This window comes from Semicossyphus pulcher, unplaced genomic scaffold (genome assembly GCF_022749685.1).
Source record: "Semicossyphus pulcher isolate SPU_LCO1_2020_fin unplaced genomic scaffold, fSemPul1.0.p SCAF_27, whole genome shotgun sequence".
In the NCBI taxonomy this organism is placed as follows: Eukaryota; Metazoa; Chordata; class Actinopteri; order Labriformes; family Labridae; genus Semicossyphus; species Semicossyphus pulcher.
This window is the reverse complement of record NW_027211701.1, coordinates 2,661,620-2,682,734: the sequence shown is the minus strand read 5'-3', so window position 1 is coordinate 2,682,734 and position 21,115 is coordinate 2,661,620. Positions and strand designations below refer to the sequence as shown.

The following is a 21,115-nucleotide window of genomic DNA, read 5'->3' as shown; positions in this document are numbered from 1 at the left end:
GCTCAGTGTGCACATTAGACAAGAGCTGTGAGCAGAAACACACTTAACTTCAATCATAACAACAAGTCCTCTCAGAACCATGAAACACATGAAGAGAAGTTTGTTTGAAGGTCTGTAATAAAAATGTGCAGAGTAAAGTTGATATAAAAAAGTCAGAGAACAAATGTGAACATTTGTGTTCCTCACACACACTAACCCTTATAAACACACTTTTACTTGAACTATTACTGTGATTAAATCGCTCTTTAGAGTTTCATAATGTGAAGACATAAGAGAGCCATAAGATAATGAATCTGTGAAATAAGATAAATGTGGAATAATAAGGAGGTGTGATTGAAAGAAAAATAAGTTATTAAAATATGTGGAAATACAAATGGAAATCAAAAGAATAAAAGCCGAAGGAATATAAAGACAAATAAAAAAAATAGAAAATAATTATCAAAGCATTTTTGTTTAATTTCATTCGTATGTATAAAATCATTTACAACTTTTAAAAAATACGTTTATCTATTTTGTGGATGAAATTCTGATTTAATTATTTAATTTGTTTCTTTATACGTTACAATTTTTTCCTTTATTATATTTCTCTTATTCTTTCTCTCAAGCTGTCAATCAACTGTCCCTGTGCGGGTCATCCTGCTCTAAATATTACTTTATTACAAAAGAGAACAAAATTATATTCATACACATAAAATCACTATTCACTATTAAATACTCACTGGTAGCCAACTTGACCCTGTTTAAGTTTAGTTTCCATTACTTTCTGTGTGTGTGTATTTTTGCACGTCGACATGTTACATTGTGTGTCGTGTTCATGTTTGATCTTTGTCCTTTTTATTTTTTACTTTATTTGGAAGAACTAGGAGTCAATGTCTCATGAAATGTGCTGTAAATATGCTCTTTGAAATATGAATAATAAAAATATTATTACTTCTTCTCCTGTGGAGCTTCTGTTATGAGTCAAACGAGCACAGCAGACGTCGATTCAGAACCATTTTATATTCAATTTTGTTTTTATCCTGTAACGTCGTTTTCATGGCAACAAACTCTTCAACAGAAAAACATTTAAAAATAAAAGCTTTAACATATTATGCGATCAAAGTACGAACACTTAAAGTTCTTGTTGTTTCCACTGACAGGCTCAGATTGTTGTTCTAAGTGTCTGATATCATCACAGAAAGGATCCCTGCAGAGATAGACCTTTTTGTTACAGAGGAAGAAGATTTTTTTAACCAGTAACAGACGTTACATCGCTCTCTGCAAACACACCAGACTCCATTTAAAACACATGTGATTTTGCCTCACAGACCACACAAGCGTCCGGTCAACTTCTGCCTTGTTAAATTATTTTTTTGTGTTAGTGTTTGACTTTAGTGTTTCAAAGGTGTTAGTTTGGGTCCACTGAATATTTGTGCGACAAACAACACAAAAAAACGAACTGATTAATGTAGCGGGAGACCAGCAACTCGCTTATACTGCAAGGTAGAAGGACAGTTTTCTTCAATGGAGTCTGGTGGCTTTGAACGAGCGATGTAACGTCTGTTTCTGGTTCATTCATTTCCCTGCTGATCGAGTGAACTCGTCTTTGCTTTGATCACCAGGATCAGAAATAAAACCTCTGGAAACACTGTTCAGTATCTTTTTTTTTTTTTTTAAGATTATTTTTTTGGCTTTTTGCCTTTATTCATAGGATAGCTGAAGAGAGACAGGAAATGTGGGGAGCAGAGAGTGGGGGACGACATGCACCAAATGGATCGGCAGACCGGGAGTCGAGCTTGCGATCAGTGCGACGAGGACTGTAGCCTCTATACATGGGGCACCTGCTCTACCAACTGAGCCAAACCAGCGCCCCCACTGTTCAGCATCTTAAGCACCTGATTCCCCCAGGTGTATGGGATGAGGTCACATCACAGAAATCTGCATACTCAGAGACACGACCTTTGACCTCTTCTCCTCCAGTCAGTGCTCAATGTTTGGATTAAGGGGGTTTGGGAGCGTCATATTTCACTCTGTGATACCTGTGGAATAGTTTAGCATAATTTACAGTAAAAAACTCCTCATGTTTCTTACACTGGTGCTCTGTGAAGGCACTCATACAGCCTACTCTCAGATTTGAAACTTCACCCACGGTTAGTTCAGTCTGATTGAGGATTTCTTTGCTGCGAACGGATCCAAGAAGCTGATTTTCTTCTATCTGAGTGTAAAACAGGTAACTTTTTTACCTGAACAGGTTTTACAGATATGACTTCTCCTGACATGTTCATCATGTTTCTCTTCTCGCTCAGAGTCATCTTTATCCATCTCTCTCTCTGTTCTCTGTTTCTGTCTCTCCAGAATCCGCCCTCCAGTCTTTCTCCCTCCGTGGATGTAGCGACCTCTGCCGTGGCTCAAAGGAAACTCTTCCTCACTGCAGGCAGCTCTGAGGTGAGCCTGATGAGGAGAAACCTGAGAGTTTTCCACAGAGGAGATTCAACCCTCACTAAATGCTCTGTCACACCAAAGAGTCCAAAAAGGATCCAAACCAGGAACCACACGTTTTATTTTATTCACACAGCACACACACTCACACAGAGACACAGCCAGCTGATTTCCTGTAAATGGAGGAGGGAGGAGCAACATGTGACCATGTGATCCAGCCTCATGAGAACAGGTAGAACCTGTGGGACAGGTGTTTAGTCAGTCAGTTCAGACTCCGTTTAGAGGCAAGAGTTCAGAGCAGGAGAGGAAATCTGAAGGCTGAAGGAGGGTGAGTGTTAATCCAACATTTTTATGATTTCACTTCTAAAGTCTCAGAGTCACTTTTCTCCCTGTGAACTGTAGAGGAGCTGAACTGAACAGTTGGATTAGTATGTTATTATACTGTGTGAGTGAGTGTTTCTGTTTGACCTTTCACACTGACTTCAGAGCAGAAGAGGACAGAGCAGCATCTCCTGTGTCCAGCTGTCTGTCTCTGAAGAGTGAGCGGTCCAAAGAAGAAGCTGGAAACTTCAGTAATGAACCTGGACCCTCAGACACAAAGTAAGACAACTGACAACATCCCATTTTCAGTCATATGTGACAACACACACCTGCTGCCCCTCTCCTCTCTTCATACACACGGTGCTTCAGGCCCCTCCTTCTGTTTCTCTCTGCTGGTGACAGGAAGAAGTGAGGGGAGATAGTTAACTACTTAATCGATCTCTGATGTGTTTTATGGGTACACATTTAAAAAGGTTGAAATATGTTAGAATTTACTTGTGCAGCCATAAATACAGCAGTGCAGCCGTCTGTGTGGGAAACACTGAGGTGTAACATGAAGGCAAAGTTGGTCGTCCTTAATATATTTTTATTTAGTTATTATCTTTAAAGGTTTAACTGATAGTATTAAAGGTTAAATGGTTAATTATTAACATCCCTGGTTTATATATTACAGTTTCTACTAAAATATATTCACTAAGGCTGTAAAGATTCTCTGATATGAATCAGTAACAACTTTTTAACGTTAAAGATGCGACTACATCGGTACGCAGAGCTCTGGGTGGGTTACAAGTTAAGACGAGCCGGCGATGGCCCCATTATAAAGTTATAAATCGTTTTACTGAAGAGCTGCTGCTGATCCTGCACACTGTGCTCAGCGTCTTTGATCTCACAAGACTCTGACGCTGACCTTTGACCTCTTATTACAGTAGCGTTAGTGTTGGGATGTCTGTAAACACAGAGCGATTCACAGAGCTCCACATCTAAAATCCAGAATGAAGTCATTTGGAAACTTTACAAAAGTCTGTCCGTTTGTTTTCTCTGTAGAAAAGAGATAAAGTTCAACAGCAGCCAGACAAACATGAACACACACCTGGTGAGACGGCAGGGTGACACCTGGGCGGGCAACGAGTCAACAGTCAACACAAAGACATGAATATTGAACACTGACCCGGCCACAGCTCCATGGGTGCCTGGTTATCTTTCAGAATGGGGAGCAAACTTGGACAGATACATCAGTGGCGGGAGGTGTGGGGTCCTTCCCCACAATAAAAATTGTATTTTAAAACAAATGTCCTGCTTTTTTACCCGAGCAACTGAGATCATACTTCTTAAACTACAATGGGCCTGAAGCCTCGACTACTTCACTTATCCTGCACTTACCAGCTTTCTGTCATATTTCCATTCCCTGCATCTCACTTGGCCCTGTCCCACTGGACTCTCCCTGCTCTGCTGTGCTGTCCTCCTCCTGAATGTAGTGACAGCAACAATGTTGATGAGCACAGAGATGCCTTGAAGATGAACTATCAAGATGTTTTAATGCAGGTCTACCTGGAGCCAAAGATATCAGCATTTGAACATAAATGCTTCGGTCACTGTCTGCTGAGACTGATTTTCATTTCAGGGGAATATGACAGCATTTTCAAACCGTCAGTCATTTACATTTGGGTTATGTTTTCACTGTTCTCTCTGCTCACTTCACTCTCTGCAGCTCCAGCTGTCTCTCCTCCTGCCTCTTCCCTGCTTGTACTCGTATTCTCCTGATAGGACGTTTGATAATGTAATAATTTTGCGTCTGTGTGTAGGCCGGCAGAAAGGCTGTCAGAAACCCATAAGAGGTGTGAGAAGTGTCAGAATCACAACCAATCACAAAGAATGACGTAAAATGACAATCTTTAGTAATACACCACGTCACTGAAAACAGGGATTCTAGGTTTACTTGAGGAGAGCAACCACCGCTGGGGGCGCCAGAATTGGCAACACTTCTTCTTTGTTTCACACACCACCACCAAGAGACGCAAAAACACACGTCATGATAAGAGCACGTCACGTCAGACTTCAGGAAATGCACACTACATGCAGTGAACCACACTTCTACACACGAGGGTGAGGCCAATGACTAACATGACTGATGTTAGCTGAATTGAACACAACATATCAGAGGCTAGTAACGGCCACTTTGGCTCTTTTCAGGGAGCCGGCTCTGTCAGCTCTCTGATGTTGCCAAAAGATCATTACCAGTAAAACCTTGAATCAATAATACAATTTGCACTAAGAATCTTCACTGTCCAACTATCCCTTACTTTAGGCTAACATTTTGATTCCCACAATAAAGTCGGCTACTTTGCGTTTTGTTTTTGTTTCTTGTCTGCAATAGAAATGAAGAGTCTGATAACTTTGCTGCCAACTCTGCCTGCTGACTCCCTCTACTGTTCTTCTGGGTCAGTGTTTCCCGAAGCGCTCCTGGAGCAGCCTACCCCCTGACCGAAATGTGTTTCATCCCATCCAACCCTGCTCCACCTGAGAAACAGCCTTAGCTAACCTGGTGTGCTGAGCTCAGAGCTGCACTGATTTGAGACAGCTGTGGTAAAGCAGGGCTGGATGGACAACATGCTGGACGAGGGGCGCATGCTCCAACAGAGGTTTGGGAAACACTTTTGTAGGTTAGTCTGCTGCTGTGTGGGGAGAGGGAGAGAGCAGGCAGCTAATTAGAGATATTACAGTGATGCTTTAGATTACAGCCCACAATGCACAGCGTCATTTCTCGGGAGTTACGGTGTAATCTTTTGTACTAATGGTGGACCAGTACAGTAAGTACAGTACCGGTACAGTATACCAACACATATATGTAGGTACTGGGGAACAAGATGTGACGTTATGGAGCAGGGGAGTAACCTTACAAAGAACTAACACTGTAGTTACTTTGGAACTACTGGGTACAGTACCTTTTCTATGACTATAACAGGGTACAGTCTGACCATAGAGCATTGTTCCTTTATCCTTTTGGGGGACTTCACCTCCGACTGTGTTTGAAAAGTCTTTACACCCTTAAAAACACTGATTATCATCCAGTTAAATGTTTTATCAGCTAAATAACTTCTTATTCATCCATAACCATAATATATACTGACTTTGATATTTGATGCACCTTAGAGCACATTTAACTTACAATGTACAAATGGTTTTCAGTTTGGAATAGGAACAGTGTAGTTTGCCTTTTTGTCACTAATAAGGACATTTTGAAATAAAATCACATCAGATTTATTAAGTGATGCAGAAGTCATCACTCCATCGTCCACGACAGAATGTACCCAGTAGTTAAATAATAACTACAGTATCAGTTCCTCCCAAAGGTCCAGATTATTGCTCATTGGGTCATACATAGTAATTAGGCTATTCATCATAATAGAATAGGTAGCTAGAATAACTAATGCTAAATAACTACAGTATAAGTTCTTCTCTACAGTATAAGATCCAGAGCTGTTACCCGCTTTGTAGCTCCCAGCCGAATTAAGCAAGCCTGGACTGATGGTCTAATGCTGTTTATTTGCGATAATCTTCTTAACAACATACCTGGACCAACGTAAGAGCTAAAACAGAAATTAAACAAGCAGAAAGGAAGACAATACATTACTGTTAGCACCAGGAAGATACCATTTTAAACTCAAATTTACCAATTACAAATGAAATGGTTACCTTGTTGCCCTCTCGACTGGCGCTAAACTCCTTCCTTTCTCTCCCCGTTCGTCCTTAATACTGTTTCATTTATCTTTACACTTTCATCGGTTTGTCTTACTTGTGTATCACTTTATCTCTCCCGTTTTCTCCTTGTCTCCTTGTCTATGTTTACACTACTGCGCCGCTTCACTTCACTTCCGGTATAACAGGAAATATACCAAAATAAAATCACAAATATCAAAATAAAACCATGAATTACATATTATGAACACATGAATTAAACACATACTGCACTGTGTATTGAGGTCCTTTACACCCTTATTCCATAACTTCACAGTTTGTTCCCCAGTACCTACCCACATGTATTGGTACGTACTGTAAGCTACTGGTGCACCGTTAGTACGAAAGATTACAACATAACTCTGCAGTAATGATGCTGTAAGTTGTGGGCCGTAATCTAAAGTAAGTATCTGTGACCTGTAATGTAATATCGTCGCATGTATCAGTGCTTACACATAGTTATGGTGGAACAAGAGAGTAACAGTTAGGAATGTTAGAGGCAAAGAGAAAAAGGTTATACTGTAAGTGTTTTGTCAGTACTGGGTACCTACAGTGTAATTTAAAGAGATGAGAAATTATTTATACTCATTATTCTATAAGTACTTGGTACTCACGGGTTACAATGTTACAATGTTACAATGGTTTTTTTTATAATAATGATCAGCAACATCAACAAGATCAGTGTAGTCATAATCATCATCGTGAAAATCCTAGTCAGCAGTCAGACGAGAAGACGCTTTCTGTACTCCAACACAACAAACACAAAATGTTGTCAGACACTTATTATAACGATCTGAGCCTGTCAGTAGCAAAAACAAGCGCTTTTAGTGGCTGTGTGTTGGCGTATGCCCGGTGCCCCGTTTAGTTACTTTGTATCTCATTTCACGGCTGCCGGCCGGTGCTCCCTCCCTGAATACTTGATCGATTCAATGTTGTTGTCTCCACTCGTCACTTACACACAAACACATGGGAAAATAGGGTCTAGGTTGAAAAATCCCCAAGTTATCCTTTAAGGTCAGAGGTGTTCATAAAGAGCTGGGTCTTTAGCTTCTTCTTGAAGGTGAAAGGGACTCTGCGGACCGAGTGGAGTTTGGTAGCTCGTTCCACCACCGGGAGACTACTGAGGAGAAGAGTCTAGTTAGCGACTTGGGGCCCTGTTGTGGTGGGAGTGCCAGGTGCCAATCATCTAGTCTTGGGTCTGTTATTATAACAATGGGCATAGGCCCTGTAATGTTTGACAGTGTTTACTGCGCTCCTTTATTTCCTGTCTATTACTGGGTAATTACAGAGTAAGAGTAAGGAGGATAAAATATAACATGATGTTAAGGGTACTTAAAGTGTAGGTACAATAATAAATAATTAGGAATAAATAAAATAATAATATTGTTTGCAATCTGTTGCCATATTGAGTAGATATAGGGTATCCTTTCTTACAGTGTAGTACTGACAGAATACTTACAGTATAACCTTTTTCTCTTTGCCTCTAACATTCCTAACTGTTACTCCCTTGTTCCACCATACCTACATTTAAGCACTGATACATGGGACTACACGGTAAGTTGCGGGCCGTATTATGAAGCGTTACCCATTTTACTGACCGCTAGCAAAAAACTTTACATGTAACTGAACATGTAATATATGTATCAATAGATTAAAGTCTTTTTAAACATTTTGATTATGACACTGCACAAATATATAAAATATTTTAGGCACTTTCAGCTCTTGGCTCAGATGAAGAAATATGGTGGTCCTGGATACAAATATGTAAAAGTTAACAGTGAGTTTAAACCTGACCATCTGACCTCTGACCTTTCAGCTAAGTGTTTCATTTGAGACATAGAAACAAACAGGTAGTAGATGAATAACTTCAGTCTGTTATCAAACGGTCAGTCAACAGGCTCTTAGCTGAGTTTGTAAAGATCTTTCAAATATGTTTTTATCAAAGGTTAGAAAACATGTTCATCCTTCATTTAATAACTCCACCACACCTACTTTATCTTTGTTTAGTGATTTTGTGTTGAGTTAAAGCTGACAGAAAATGATTTTGATGATGGGACAGTTTGTTTTTATGACCGTGTTTCTTTTTTATATAAAATCTCCAGATGTGTTTTGTTCCTTTTAGAACAAATGAGACAAGAGAAAGATGTAATTAAGTATGAACTGCAGTGAAATCAGATATTATCCTGTGTCCCTCTGAGTTTATTCATTCATGTCCTGACTGGACTGTCCTGGACTCTGGTTGTAGGTTACACTGATTTAATGTCAAGTTATTGGAGTGTGACAGCATCCTCAGATTGTTGAAGAAGAACTTCTGAAAAATGATCAGCAGCAGTTTCTCTCTTTGTGTTTCCTCTACAGGTGAAGGTAGAACGTGGATCTGAAGTCACCTGGTGAGTATTTTCTTTCTCCTGCCACATGTTAAACTGGAAGATTTTGCATGTCCTCACTTTGAACAGAAGTGAACTATAAATGAATCCATATGAGCTCTCTAGTGGACAAAAAGTACAGCTGTATAAAAAGGAATATATTCTTCTCCATTTATCCACAGTGGAAATCTTTGAATCATTTCTTCCTTTGGTGCCATCTGGTGGTAGAATCAGGAATGACACTGTGGTAGAGAGCAGTGTGTGTCTCTGTGATGTAAAGCTGGTTGTAATGAATGAGCATGTTGTTGTGTTTGTGTGAAGGTGGGGGCTCTGCTATGAGTCAGTGTGAGGACAGAGAGGAGGGAGCCCCTCCCTCTAAAACCACTCTGTGTGGGGAACATGACAGCCAGACCAAAGCTCAGAGGTGAGATGAGGATCTCTAACTGTCCATGACTCTTCTCCATGTCAGAGCTCAGCACTCAAATCGCTCCACCATCATTATTCACACTCACAGCTCTGTGTGTGTTGTGTTGAAGGCCAGAGCAGCAGCTCAGACCAGACTCTGCTGGACCTGGACCTGAACCTGGACCTGGGCCCAGCTGTGTGTCACTGAAGAGTGACCGGTCTATGGGTCGACCTATTTATTTCAAAGATGGCCAGCAGACTAAGGATGAGAAGTAATAATTTATCTCAGTTTTTTTATTATCAGCATTAAAACTTTAATACATTTCAGCAACAATAATTCTGGAAGATTTTCAGTGTTTATGAACGTTCATCAGAGTTTGTGATTCTTTCAGTATCGAACATGAGAGACCAGATTCTCCTGGACCTGAGCCCAGCTGTGTGTCCTTCAAGAGTGACCGGTCTATGGGGCGACCTATTTATTTCAAAGATGTAAATAACTCTGATTGTCAAAGGTAAGAATTTAAAACATGCCTTGATATGATGCAGTCGTAAGTCCCAAGAGCTCCCGTTTATTTTCAGTTATTTACACACTTTTTCGACCATCGTCATGGTTACATATAGAAAATGCACATTTATAATCAGGTGTATGTTTACCTCGAGGACCCAAAATGTCCCTTTACTTTGAATGTATGCATATAAAAAATAGGAGACATTTTTTCTGTTTCGTTTAGATGACTCTTTGCTGTCTTTAAACTCAGCAATGGATTTATTATTCAATTTTTGTGTTGACCGACTCTGACCTGATAGGATGAGTTGGACTGGTTGCAGGCTTGTAGCCACTCCCGATTTAAGTTGTCCTGCCCTTTTTGACAAATTGTTTGCCTGATGAAGGTCTAGTACTGAAACGTTGCAAATAAATATAATTTCTGCAAGTTAGACAGTCTGTGGGAGTTTACACTGTTTTTGTTTGACCTGTTCCTCTCCTACACACCTGTTTTGAAACAGATGTGCAAAGCGTTTTTTTAGATTTACTTTGCATGTGCTCCTCTGATAACTTTTTGAAAACATGGAAACCATTTGTAGACTATATTAAAGTTAAGCTTAACTCCCCACCCAGCTAAATGCATTCTCACAAGAGATAAGTCACATCGATATATCACCCTTAATCCATCTGTCTTTGAAACCCTTCATGTAGAAATAAGTCTGAATTCCTTTTTTTGTGTAACTACCCTGTAGCAATGGAGGAGAAACCAGACTGGCACACAGGGTTTGTTTAACAAAAAAAGTCACAGGCGTTTATTAATCCAAGGGAAAAGGGCAGGGGAGCAAACAAACTAAGGTTCTTCCCTAATCGGGGTAGTCACTTTCCTGTCTTTGTCGGGCGGTGGTCCTCCTGTAGAGATGGGGAGATGACAAGAGAAGGATCAACAGCATTTCACTTTCAGGGTTTCTTCTCCTTACTTTCTTCCAGTCCTTTCAGTTCCCCTGCTTCTCTGCTTCTGTCTGTTCCTCCTCTCCTCTTCTCCCAGCAGCCTCTTATCACTAATTGTCTTCAGCTGGGCCACCTCCAGGTTTGGGTGAGCTGTCAGTGTAGGTAAGTCTGATTACAAATCGTGCCCAGCTGGTGCCGGCTCCGCCCTGCTCTCTGGTGGCCTCTGCTGGTGGTGAAGCAACAGTGGTGGGGAGAGACACCACATACCCTTTTAGTATATTTAGGTTTATTTCTTTTTGTTCTCATCTCTACTTTGTATGTATGTCTGTTTGATCATTTTCTTTCAATTGTTCTTAAAAGAAAACTTTTAAAAAATATGTTTAAAAAAACCCTTTAAAATGCAACATGTCAGCAGTGTTTTATGTCTGAACCTGAACATTTATCAGTGTTTGTGTTTCTATCAGGATCCAACAGCAGGAAACTATTTTACACATCAATAACTGTACTGAGCATGTACCTTCATGTGTGTCCTGTGTTTGTAGGAGGATCTAACAGGATCCACTTGATAGAATCTATCACATGTAACACTGTGTCTTTATATTATATACAGTATATTATATTATATTTGTTCCACAGAGTTCAGCAGCAGAGATCAGAGGTTCCCATTGGTCAGTCTGCCCAGCAGCATCAAACACAGCTGGACTCCATATTTATGGTGTGTAAATGAACAAACACAGCTACTACTGAGAATCAAAGTTGACTTCAAATGACATTTTTATGTTACTGAATTGTTTCCTGATTACACTGCAAACATCATCTCTGTCTGAATGATGTTCACAGTCAGTGTTTTATTGACTGAATGAAGCGTTACATTGCTGAGCAGCACAGAGTCAGAGGTCAGAGGTCAGAGGTCGTGGTGGATGGTGGTCTCACACAGACTTTGGCAGCAGAGAGCAGAGTTCACAGACTGAGTCCAGTTTGTGTTTGAAACAACAGAAACACTTTGGTTCATGTTAATGACAGTTTGTGGTTTCAGCTTCATTCTAATAAACACGTCGTGTCCAAAGTCACTGCAGATCTTTTCTGTGTGAAACCAGACCAGGATATTTCTCCAACATGAATCTCATTTTATATCAACTTCATTTCTAGGAGACAGGACCATCCACAGACTAAATATTGAACTACCATTGTGATCCAGTCTCCATGCTGCACTCTGCAGACCAGCAGGCTTTCTGTCTGTCACTGATGATCTGATGTTGACTTCTACAAGTCAAAGTTCACTTCTTGTTCTGTTCCAGCTGCTGGAGGAGAACATTGTCAGTTTTGTGAAGAACGAGCTGAAGAAGATCAAGAGGGGTCTGAGTCCAGATTACCCAGAATGCTTAGAGAGTCAGAGGGAGGATGAGGAGGTGTTGGACAGTGAGGAGGAGGAGCAGAGGAGGAGCAGCAGAGAGGCATTTGTGAAGATCACACTGCACTTCCTGAGGAGAATGAAGCAGGAGGAGCTGGCTGACTGTCTGCAGAGCAGTAAGAGGATTTTAACACATTTAACATGATGGAAAGAGGAAATGGAGGCAACATGGGAGAGGGTCACATTTAAAACTCTGCTGTTAATATGATGCACACATTTTATCAGATCTATGAACTGTGAGAAACTGTTCACACCTGATGTGCTGAATAGATTTCAGAGAGGAGGGAAATAAACACCACCCTGATGTGTTTAAGTTTAAAATCATCAGATTGATTATAGCTTCAACTTATTAATTACATTTCTTGTTTGTTCTTTCAGGAACTTTTCCTGCAGTTTGTCAGCGTGAGCTCAAGTCTAACCTGAAGGAGAAGTTCCAGTGTGTGTTTGAGGGGATTGCTAAAGCAGGAAACCCAACCCTTCTGAATCAGATCTACACAGAGCTCTACATCACAGAGGGAGGGACTGGAGAGGTCAATGATGAACATGAGGTCAGACAGATTGAATCAGCATCCAGGAAACCAGACAGACTAGAAACAACCATCAGACAAGAAGACATCTTTAAAGCCTCACCTGGAAGAGATCGACCAATCAGAACAGTGATGACAAAGGGAGTGGCTGGCATTGGGAAAACTGTCTTAACACAGAAGTTCACTCTGGACTGGGCTGAAGACAAAGCCAACCAGGACATACAGTTCACATTTCCATTCACCTTCAGAGAGCTGAATGTGCTGAAAGAGAAAAAGTTCAGCTTGGTGGAACTTGTTCATCACTTCTTCACTGAAACCAAAGAAGCAGGAATCTGCAGGTTTGAAGAGTTCCAGGTTGTGTTCATCTTTGACGGTCTGGATGAGTGTCGACTTCCTCTGGACTTCCACAACAATGACATCCTGACTGATGTCACAGAGTCCAGCTCAGTGGATGTGCTGCTGACAAACCTCATCAGAAAGAACCTGCTTCCCTCTGCTCACCTCTGGATAACCACACGACCTGCAGCAGCCAATCAGATCCCTCCTGAGTGTGTCGACATGGTGACAGAGGTCAGAGGGTTCACTGACCCTCAGAAGGAGGAGTACTTCAGGAAGAGATTCAGAGATGAGGAGCAGGCCAGCAGAATCCTCTCCCACATCAAGACATCACGAAGCCTCCACATCATGTGCCACATCCCAGTCTTCTGCTGGATCACTGCGACAGTTCTGGAGGATGTGTTGAAGACCAGAGGGGGAGGAGAGCTGCCCAAGACCCTGACTGAGATGTACATCCACTTCCTGGTGGTTCAGTCCAAACTGAAGAACATCAAATATGGAGGAGGAGGAGAGACAGGTCAACACTGGAGTCCAGAGAGCAGGAAGATGATTGAGTCTCTGGGAAAACTGGCTTTTGAGCAGCTGCAGAAAGGAAACCTGATCTTCTATGAGTCAGACCTGACAGAGTGTGGCATCGATATCAGAGCAGCCTCAGTGTACTCAGGAGTGTTCACACAGATCTTTAAAGAGGAGAGAGGACTGTACCAGGACAAGGTGTTCTGCTTCGTCCATCTGAGCGTTCAGGAGTTTCTGGCTGCTCTTCATATCCATCTGACGTTCATCAACTCTGGTGTCAACCTGATGTCAGAAGAACAAATAATTCATCATGACTCTGCAGAGACACACTTCTCCCAGAGTGCTGTGGATAAGGCCTTACAGAGTCCAAATGGACACCTGGACTTGTTCCTCCGCTTCCTCCTGGGTCTTTTACTGCAGAACAATCAGACTCTCATGAGAGGTCTGCTGACACACACAGGAAGTACCTCACAGACCAATCAAACAACAGTCCAGTACATCAAGACAAAGATCAGTGAGAATCTCTCCACAGAGAAAAGCATCAATCTGTTCCACTGTCTGAATGAACTGAATGATCGTTCTCTAGTGGAGCAGATCCAACAGTCCCTGAGATCAGGATGTCTCTCCACAGATAAACTGTCTCCTGCTCAGTGGTCAGCTCTGGTCTTCATCTTACTGTCATCAGAAAAAGATCTGGACGTGTTTGACCTGAAGAAATATTCTGCTTCAGAGGAGGCTCTTCTGAGGCTGCTGCCAGTGGTCAAGGCCTCCAACAAAGCTCTGTGTGTACATGCCTAACTAAACAAGTTCAATGAAGGTTTTCATTAAACATTCAACATTGTTTGTGATTGCTCTCTGTTGATTCTTCTTCAGGCTGAGTGGCTGTAATCTGTCAGAGAGAAGCTGTGAAGCTCTGTCCTCAGTCCTTAGCTCCCAGTCCTCTAGTCTGAGAGAGCTGGACCTGAGTAACAACGACCTGCAGGATTCAGGAGTGAAGCTGCTGTCTGCTGGACTGCAGAGTGAACATTGTCTGCTGGAAACTCTCAGGTCAGTATGAGGCTGATTGAACCACAGTTGATATTCTTTTCTTTCAAAATCAGTAAAAAAAAATTTTAATGACATGATTTTATCTCCAGTCTGTCAGGCTGTCTGATCACAGAGGAAGGCTGTGCGTCTCTGGTCTCAGCTCTGAACTCCAAGCCCTCCCATCTGAGAGATCTTGACCTGAGCTACAATCATCCTGGAGAACAAGGAGTGAAGCTGCTGTCTGCTGGACTGGAGGATCCACACTGGAGACCTGACATGCTCAGGTATGGACAGACAACAAAAGTTCAGACACTGCAGGTGCCTCCAATTTCTAAATAGAACCATATCCGTCTGCTGTGGTAACTCATCATGAAGGAGTTCTTACTTTCCAAAAGGTACCAAAATAGAGAGACTGTTACCATGAAAAGCTTTGATGCAGGATTCCCTTTTTTCTACTTTGTGTTTGTTTGTCTTTAAATGATCATGAATTACTGTGTTCAGATGCAGCCTTTGAGAAATAAACTATGAAAGCAAACATTTATTCTGGACATGAAAGATCGTTCTTGACGATGGAAATAATAAAAATACCATGTGAGGTTTTTAAACTTTAAGATTATATTATCCAACATTCATGTTCTTCTGGTTTCTCTTAATTTATCTAGGGCTTTGTTATTTCACATTTATGCAATCTGCATCATTTATTTGAAACTTTCTTGCTCTGCTCTCCTCTTTTTTTTTTTTTTTTTTTAAGTTAAATTATCTATGAAATACCTTTTCTTTAAATCATAAGATACTGTTACCGAGATTGTTTTACTGTACATTCAAATCAAGAGAGAAATGTTGCTCATTGAGAAACATAAAGGCCCCTACTTCCTGATAGTGTCAACATTTTCTTTATTATCATCAAAAAACACAGACCTTTTTTTTGTTAAGGGAGTGCAGAAACCGCAGGAGTCCTGAAGCTCAGCTACAGCTATATAAAAAGCTGTGTAGACAATGTCACCATCACAAAATGCATCTGTGTATTTTTGGCTGACCACCGGGGTCAGCCCTACACATGAGTCTGTATGTGTCTGACTGACTGACGGTACTTTCAAAGCCATAGAGAGAGAGAGTTGCAACATCGCAATGACAGATCATGTTTATGCTTATTGTAGACCAGTTCTATGTAATTCCGGAAAAAAGGTTGTTAGAACTGACAAGGGGAATCAAGAAAAGCAAAAAAAAGGGTAAAAGGGTGGAGGAGTTTTAGATAATCCTCACAGAAGTTAAATATGTTTGGTTGAAACATAATGATATTACAGTAATTTAACACATTATAAGGGTATAGCACATGCGATAAAATGGGCGTAAGATTGAAAAATCAAAGAAATATATAAAGAATAAACTTTGTGGTTGTTCATTCAGTGTCTAGTACATATTCATGTGTACTACAGGGGTGCGTTGCTCGGAACGAATGTGTCGTACAAACCACCTGGCTGAATAAGTTACCCAAAGGTAGTGTATGCTTGATAAGATCCAACCATACTTGTATGGATGATAAGCCCATTGGATGTGCAAGCATATCTGTCCTACTGAGTCAGTTACCTGACCTTCTTTCAGGTCCTGTTAAATTGATTGTAGACAAATGGGGAAAAATGTGGTTGAGGATGTTTCACTCTGGCACTATATAACACAGGGTTTTTTCCTTTAATAGGCACATTGAGTAATGATTGTTAAAGAAGATGTAGAGCATGTTTAGAAGAAAGAGAACAGGGAAAGAAAGTGGGGAAGAAACAGATGGATTGGCAAGGTTTCCAAAAGTGGGCAGAAATAAGGGAAGCTAAGTCAGTAGCTGGTGTGATGGTAAAGCAAAAGATGGAAGATGAAAGGGTATGTAGAAAACAGAGCGAGAAAAGCAAATGTAGGGTAAGAGATAGGGCTCTCCTGCCTCCATATGCTGTTTCCATTCCTGCAGGCCTCCTGGTAACGAGACACATCCCCCAACAGCTGATCAGACTCATGATGAGCCTGAGCAGGAGGGGGAAGGGGCAACAGTATGACCTGACCTGTCCAAACTTCATTTGATTGTTTGATTATTGGTTGCGGAGCTAAGGGACAAAGGGACTGTGCAAACAACTGCTCATGATGATGTGTCTAAATCTCAAGCCAAGGCCAACAGGAGGAGAAGCACACAGCCACTGGGATCCAGAAGTGTTGGTGGACAGTCCATGGCAGCAACTGTTAGGACACACGTCCTGCATGCTGAGAGACAGAAGGAGATGGGGTCCACATCAAAGACTTCAAGGAAAGTATGGCTGCAAGCTGAGGTGGTACAGATGTAAAGGTTTTGGCCACATGTCACATGATTGGACTTGTTGTTCACTCCCAGGATTGCTGTTGACACAGCCATAGGAGACAGTGGAGGCAGGTCAGAGCATTGAGCAGAATACACACACACAAGCATCAGTGACACTTATAAACATGTTTATAAGTAGCTTATCAATGTGCCATTGTGGAATGCCCTAATTCACATCCTTGTCTTTCACAGGTGTTAGCAAACACATGTGGTTTTCTGTGATTGATTTGGCAAATGCATATTTAGCATTCCTGTTGGTCCTGACTCACAGTTCTGGTTTGCGTCCACATTCAATGCTAGGTGTTGTATATTGAAAGCCATTGTGTGGCAGCACACTTGTTCAGTATGTTGATGACCTCTTGGTGTGTTTTCCCTACACAAGAGTATCATCAAGCTGACACAGTGTTGTTGCTGCAGTTTGTTGCGTGATCAGTGTGTTACCTTTTCTTTTTAGGCATAGCAGGCTATTGCCGTCCATGGACTTTTGATTTTGTGGAGATCTCCTGACCCATGTATGACATGACTCATGGGAAAAAAAACTGACTTGACTTGACAGAAACAGCATTGACTGACTTAAGAAAGTTTTATTACTCTCAGACAAATAAGGATTGGACTTCAAACGTCCTCATATACGTACACCCACCACACTGCAAACTGATCCACTTGCATTCAAAAGCCAAACTGATTTCATTTATACTGATACGCATACACCCGACCCATCAAAGGAGGGCGGAAAAGGACTAATGTTACTAAGGGTGTAAGAGGGCACAGAGGGAAGTGGCATTGGCATGTCACCACCGCAGGGTCCGGAGACCCGAGAAGAAGACAAATATAAATTGATAAAGAAGAACTGTTCAAGTTATATGTTGTTATTGTTAATGTACATTTCCTATGGTATTATTTGTAGCATAATTGTAATTTCCTCTGGTGTATTGTGGTTTTGATTTTGTTTTGTATTTTTTGCAAATTCATGAAATTTTAACTTGATTACCCTATAACATGGTGTGTGATGTGAAATTTAATTCCCAATAATGATTGTTTACACTTTGTGTCAAAAGGAGGGAATGTGGGAATTTTCCAGGGATCATCAAGGGGGTAACTCTTCTAAATTTAAATTTATATGGGGTGGCAATTTAGTTTATGACGTTTACTTGGTTTCCCCTGGTTTCCCCTGGAGAGCAGAGAAGGATCATCTTATCTTGCTGATGAAGGCCAGGTGACCGATTGAAGTACCATGTGGGGATGGGGTAGGGGGTTGTTGATGTTGTATATAAGCTTGAACACTGTAACAGCAAGGGAGAGAACTGCTGTACTTCTCTCCATGCTGCATGTAAAATGTATGTAAAGAGACTTGATTCATAACATTGAGTTTGCTTGTTCTTCACAAATTATCTTCAGGAGGAGAATTCCCCTCACAGATATAAATATCTATCTATATCTATTGTGGAGCTTCTGTTTTGAGTCAAACGAGCACAGCAGAACGGTTTTATATTTATCAGAATCAGAAATACTTTATTAATCCCCGAGAGGATATTATGGTGTTACGTTTGCTCTGACACAGAGAAAGCGTTGAGAAATATATGTCATAAAACAGAAGTAAGAAGAAATGTCAAATATGTGCATTCTATAAAATAAGCAGTCTAATGCTGAGAAGTGGATCTGTGGTGATTTAAATATGAATTTGAAATGTGAATTTATTTTTGTTTTCATCCTGTAACATTGTTTTCATGACAACAAACTCTTCAACAGCAACATGAGCAAGAGGAAATTTCAAAATAAAAGCTCCCTCACTCGGCTTCAGTGTGAATGTTGGCGATGAACGGAGAGAAGAGAGGAAGGAGGTCGACATGAAGACTAAAATAAGAGCCAGTCAGCTGAGTGGGTCTGCCTGTGTGAACACGTCAGCCTGACAAAGCTCAGAGGGAACATACGGGCTGATTTAATGACACATTAACAAACACTGATTTTCTGCTTTAACTCATGAGTTAGTAAGTAAAGCTTGAGTTACATCTCAGCATTTAATCTTTATCTTATCTCTTGTTTACTGTTTATATAATACACATATTTGACATTTTTCTAACTTCTATTTTATGCCATATACAGTATTTCTCTATGCTTCTCGTCAGAGCAACTGTGAAGCCCGAATTTCCCCCCGAGGATTAATAAAGTATTTCTGATTCTGATTCTGAAGTAAACCTTTTTTTTTTAAAAGTGAAACTCTGTTGATGGAGAAACGTTAAATTGTTGCTGTAATTGTAAATAAATTAAATATTTTGTTTTTGTTTATTAATCTTCTGTGAACCTCCTGATCTTAATAATATATCATATATTATAATATATAACTTTTATACTTTATATATGTGTATAATGTATAAAATATATACATTTATGTTACGTGTTCTCACTGGATCTCTTGTGATGGTAATGTTTTATTTGCAGTCATTTCCTGTTCATCATAATTCTATTCAGTTATCAGATGTTAGATGTTGGTGTTCAACTTAATGTTCATTTAAAAAGTCTGTTTGAACCAGAATTTAAAAACTAATTCAGAGCTGAATGATTAATCAATAAGTCCATCCATCCATCCATTATCTCCTGCTTATCCGGGGCCGGGTCGCGGGGGCAGCAGCCTCAGCAAGCTGACACAGGCGTCCCTCTCCCCAGCAACATTTTCCAGTTCCTCCTGGGGGATTCCGAGGCGTTCCCAGGCCAGACGGGATATATAATCCCTCCAGCGGGCTCTGGGTCTGCCCCGGGGTCTCCTCCCAGTTGGACAAGCCCGGAAAACCTCCAAAGGGAGGCACCCGGGAGGCATCCTAACCAGATGCCCGAACCACCTCAACTGGCTCCTTTCAATGCGAAGGAGAGGCTACTCTACTCCGAGCTCCCCCCAGATCTCCGAGCTCCTTACCCTATCTCTAAGGCTGAGCCCAGACACCCTCTGAAGAAAACTCATTTCGGCCACAATCTCATCGGTTCTTTTCGGTCACTACCAAAATCTCATGACCACAGGTGAGGGTTCGAATGTAGATCGACTGGTAAATCGAAAGATTTGCCTTCAGGCTCAGCTCCCTCTTCATCACAACGGTCCGGTACAACGCCTGCATTGCTGCTGATGCTGCATCGATTCGCCTTTCAATCTCACGATCCATTTTACCCTCATTCGTGAACAAGACCCCGAGATACTTAAACTCCTTTGCTTGAGGCAGTGACTCACTCCCGACCCGGAGGGGGCAATCCACCGTTTTTAGGCAGAGAGCCATGCCCTCAGACTTGGAGGTGCTGACTCTCATGCCAACCGCATCACACTCGACTGCAAACCGCCCCAATGCCTGCTGGAGGTCCCAGTTTGATGAAGCCAACAGGACAACATCATTTTCAAAAAGCAGAGATGAAATCCTGAGGTCCCCAAACTGGAAACCCTCCTCCCTCCGGCTGCACCTTGAGATCCTGTCCATGAAAATCACAAACAGAATCGGTGACAAGGGACAGCCCTGACAGAGGCCCACACGCACCGGGAACATGTCACTTTGTGCCGAGGATGCGGACACAGCTCTCACTTTGGTTATACAGTGACCGGATGGCTCGTACCAATGGCCCTGGTGCCCCATACTCCCGCAGTACCCCCCACAGGACCCCCCAGGGGACACGATCATAGGCCCTCTCCAAGTCCACAAAGCAGATGTAGACTGAATAAGCAAACTCCCATGCCCCCCCACCCGGGAGGCTGAGTTGTGTTATACCACGATAGTTGGGACACACCCTCCCGTCCCCCTTTTTGAAAATGGGAACCACCACCCCGGTCTGCCACTCTACAGGTACTGTTCCAGACCTCCACGCGACATTGAAGAGGCGTGTCGGCCACGACAGCCCAACTATATCCAGAGCCTTTAGCATCTCAGGGCGAATCTCATCTACACCTGGCGCCTTGCCACTGAGATGCTTCTTGAATACCTCAGCGACCTCTGCCACGGATATAGATAAGGCTTCCCCTGGACATTCAGACTCTGCCTCCTCATCAGAGGATGTTTTGGCTGGGTTCAGGAGTTCTTCAAAGTGTTCCTTCCACCGCCCGACAATATACGCAGGCCTCTGGAGACCCCTGTGCTAGCCAAGCCCGAAAGGCCTCCTCCTAGGTGCCCACCAACGAGTTCTCAGGTTGCTGCCACGACAGACACCGACAGCCTTCTGGCCACAACTCCTTGTAGCCGCTTCCACAATGGAGGCTTCGCACATGGCCCATTCCGATTCCATGTCCCCAACGTCACCTGGGATGCAAGAGAA

General features: G+C 41.8%; 1 protein-coding gene and 1 long non-coding RNA gene across 2 annotated transcripts in view; one reads left to right on the top strand and one right to left on the bottom strand.

Annotated features, from left to right (window-relative positions):
* LOC138604899 (histone H2AX-like) overlaps nucleotides 1–21,115 on the bottom strand; it is a 135,711-nt gene that overhangs the window by 76,646 nt on the left and 37,950 nt on the right. The gene's annotated exons all lie outside the window — the stretch shown is intronic.
* LOC138604937 (uncharacterized) lies at nucleotides 2,707–9,259 on the top strand. The gene is made up of 3 exons (XR_011309305.1): nucleotides 2,707–2,746; nucleotides 8,833–8,864; nucleotides 9,162–9,259. It is a non-coding gene; the product is annotated as an uncharacterized lncRNA (long non-coding RNA).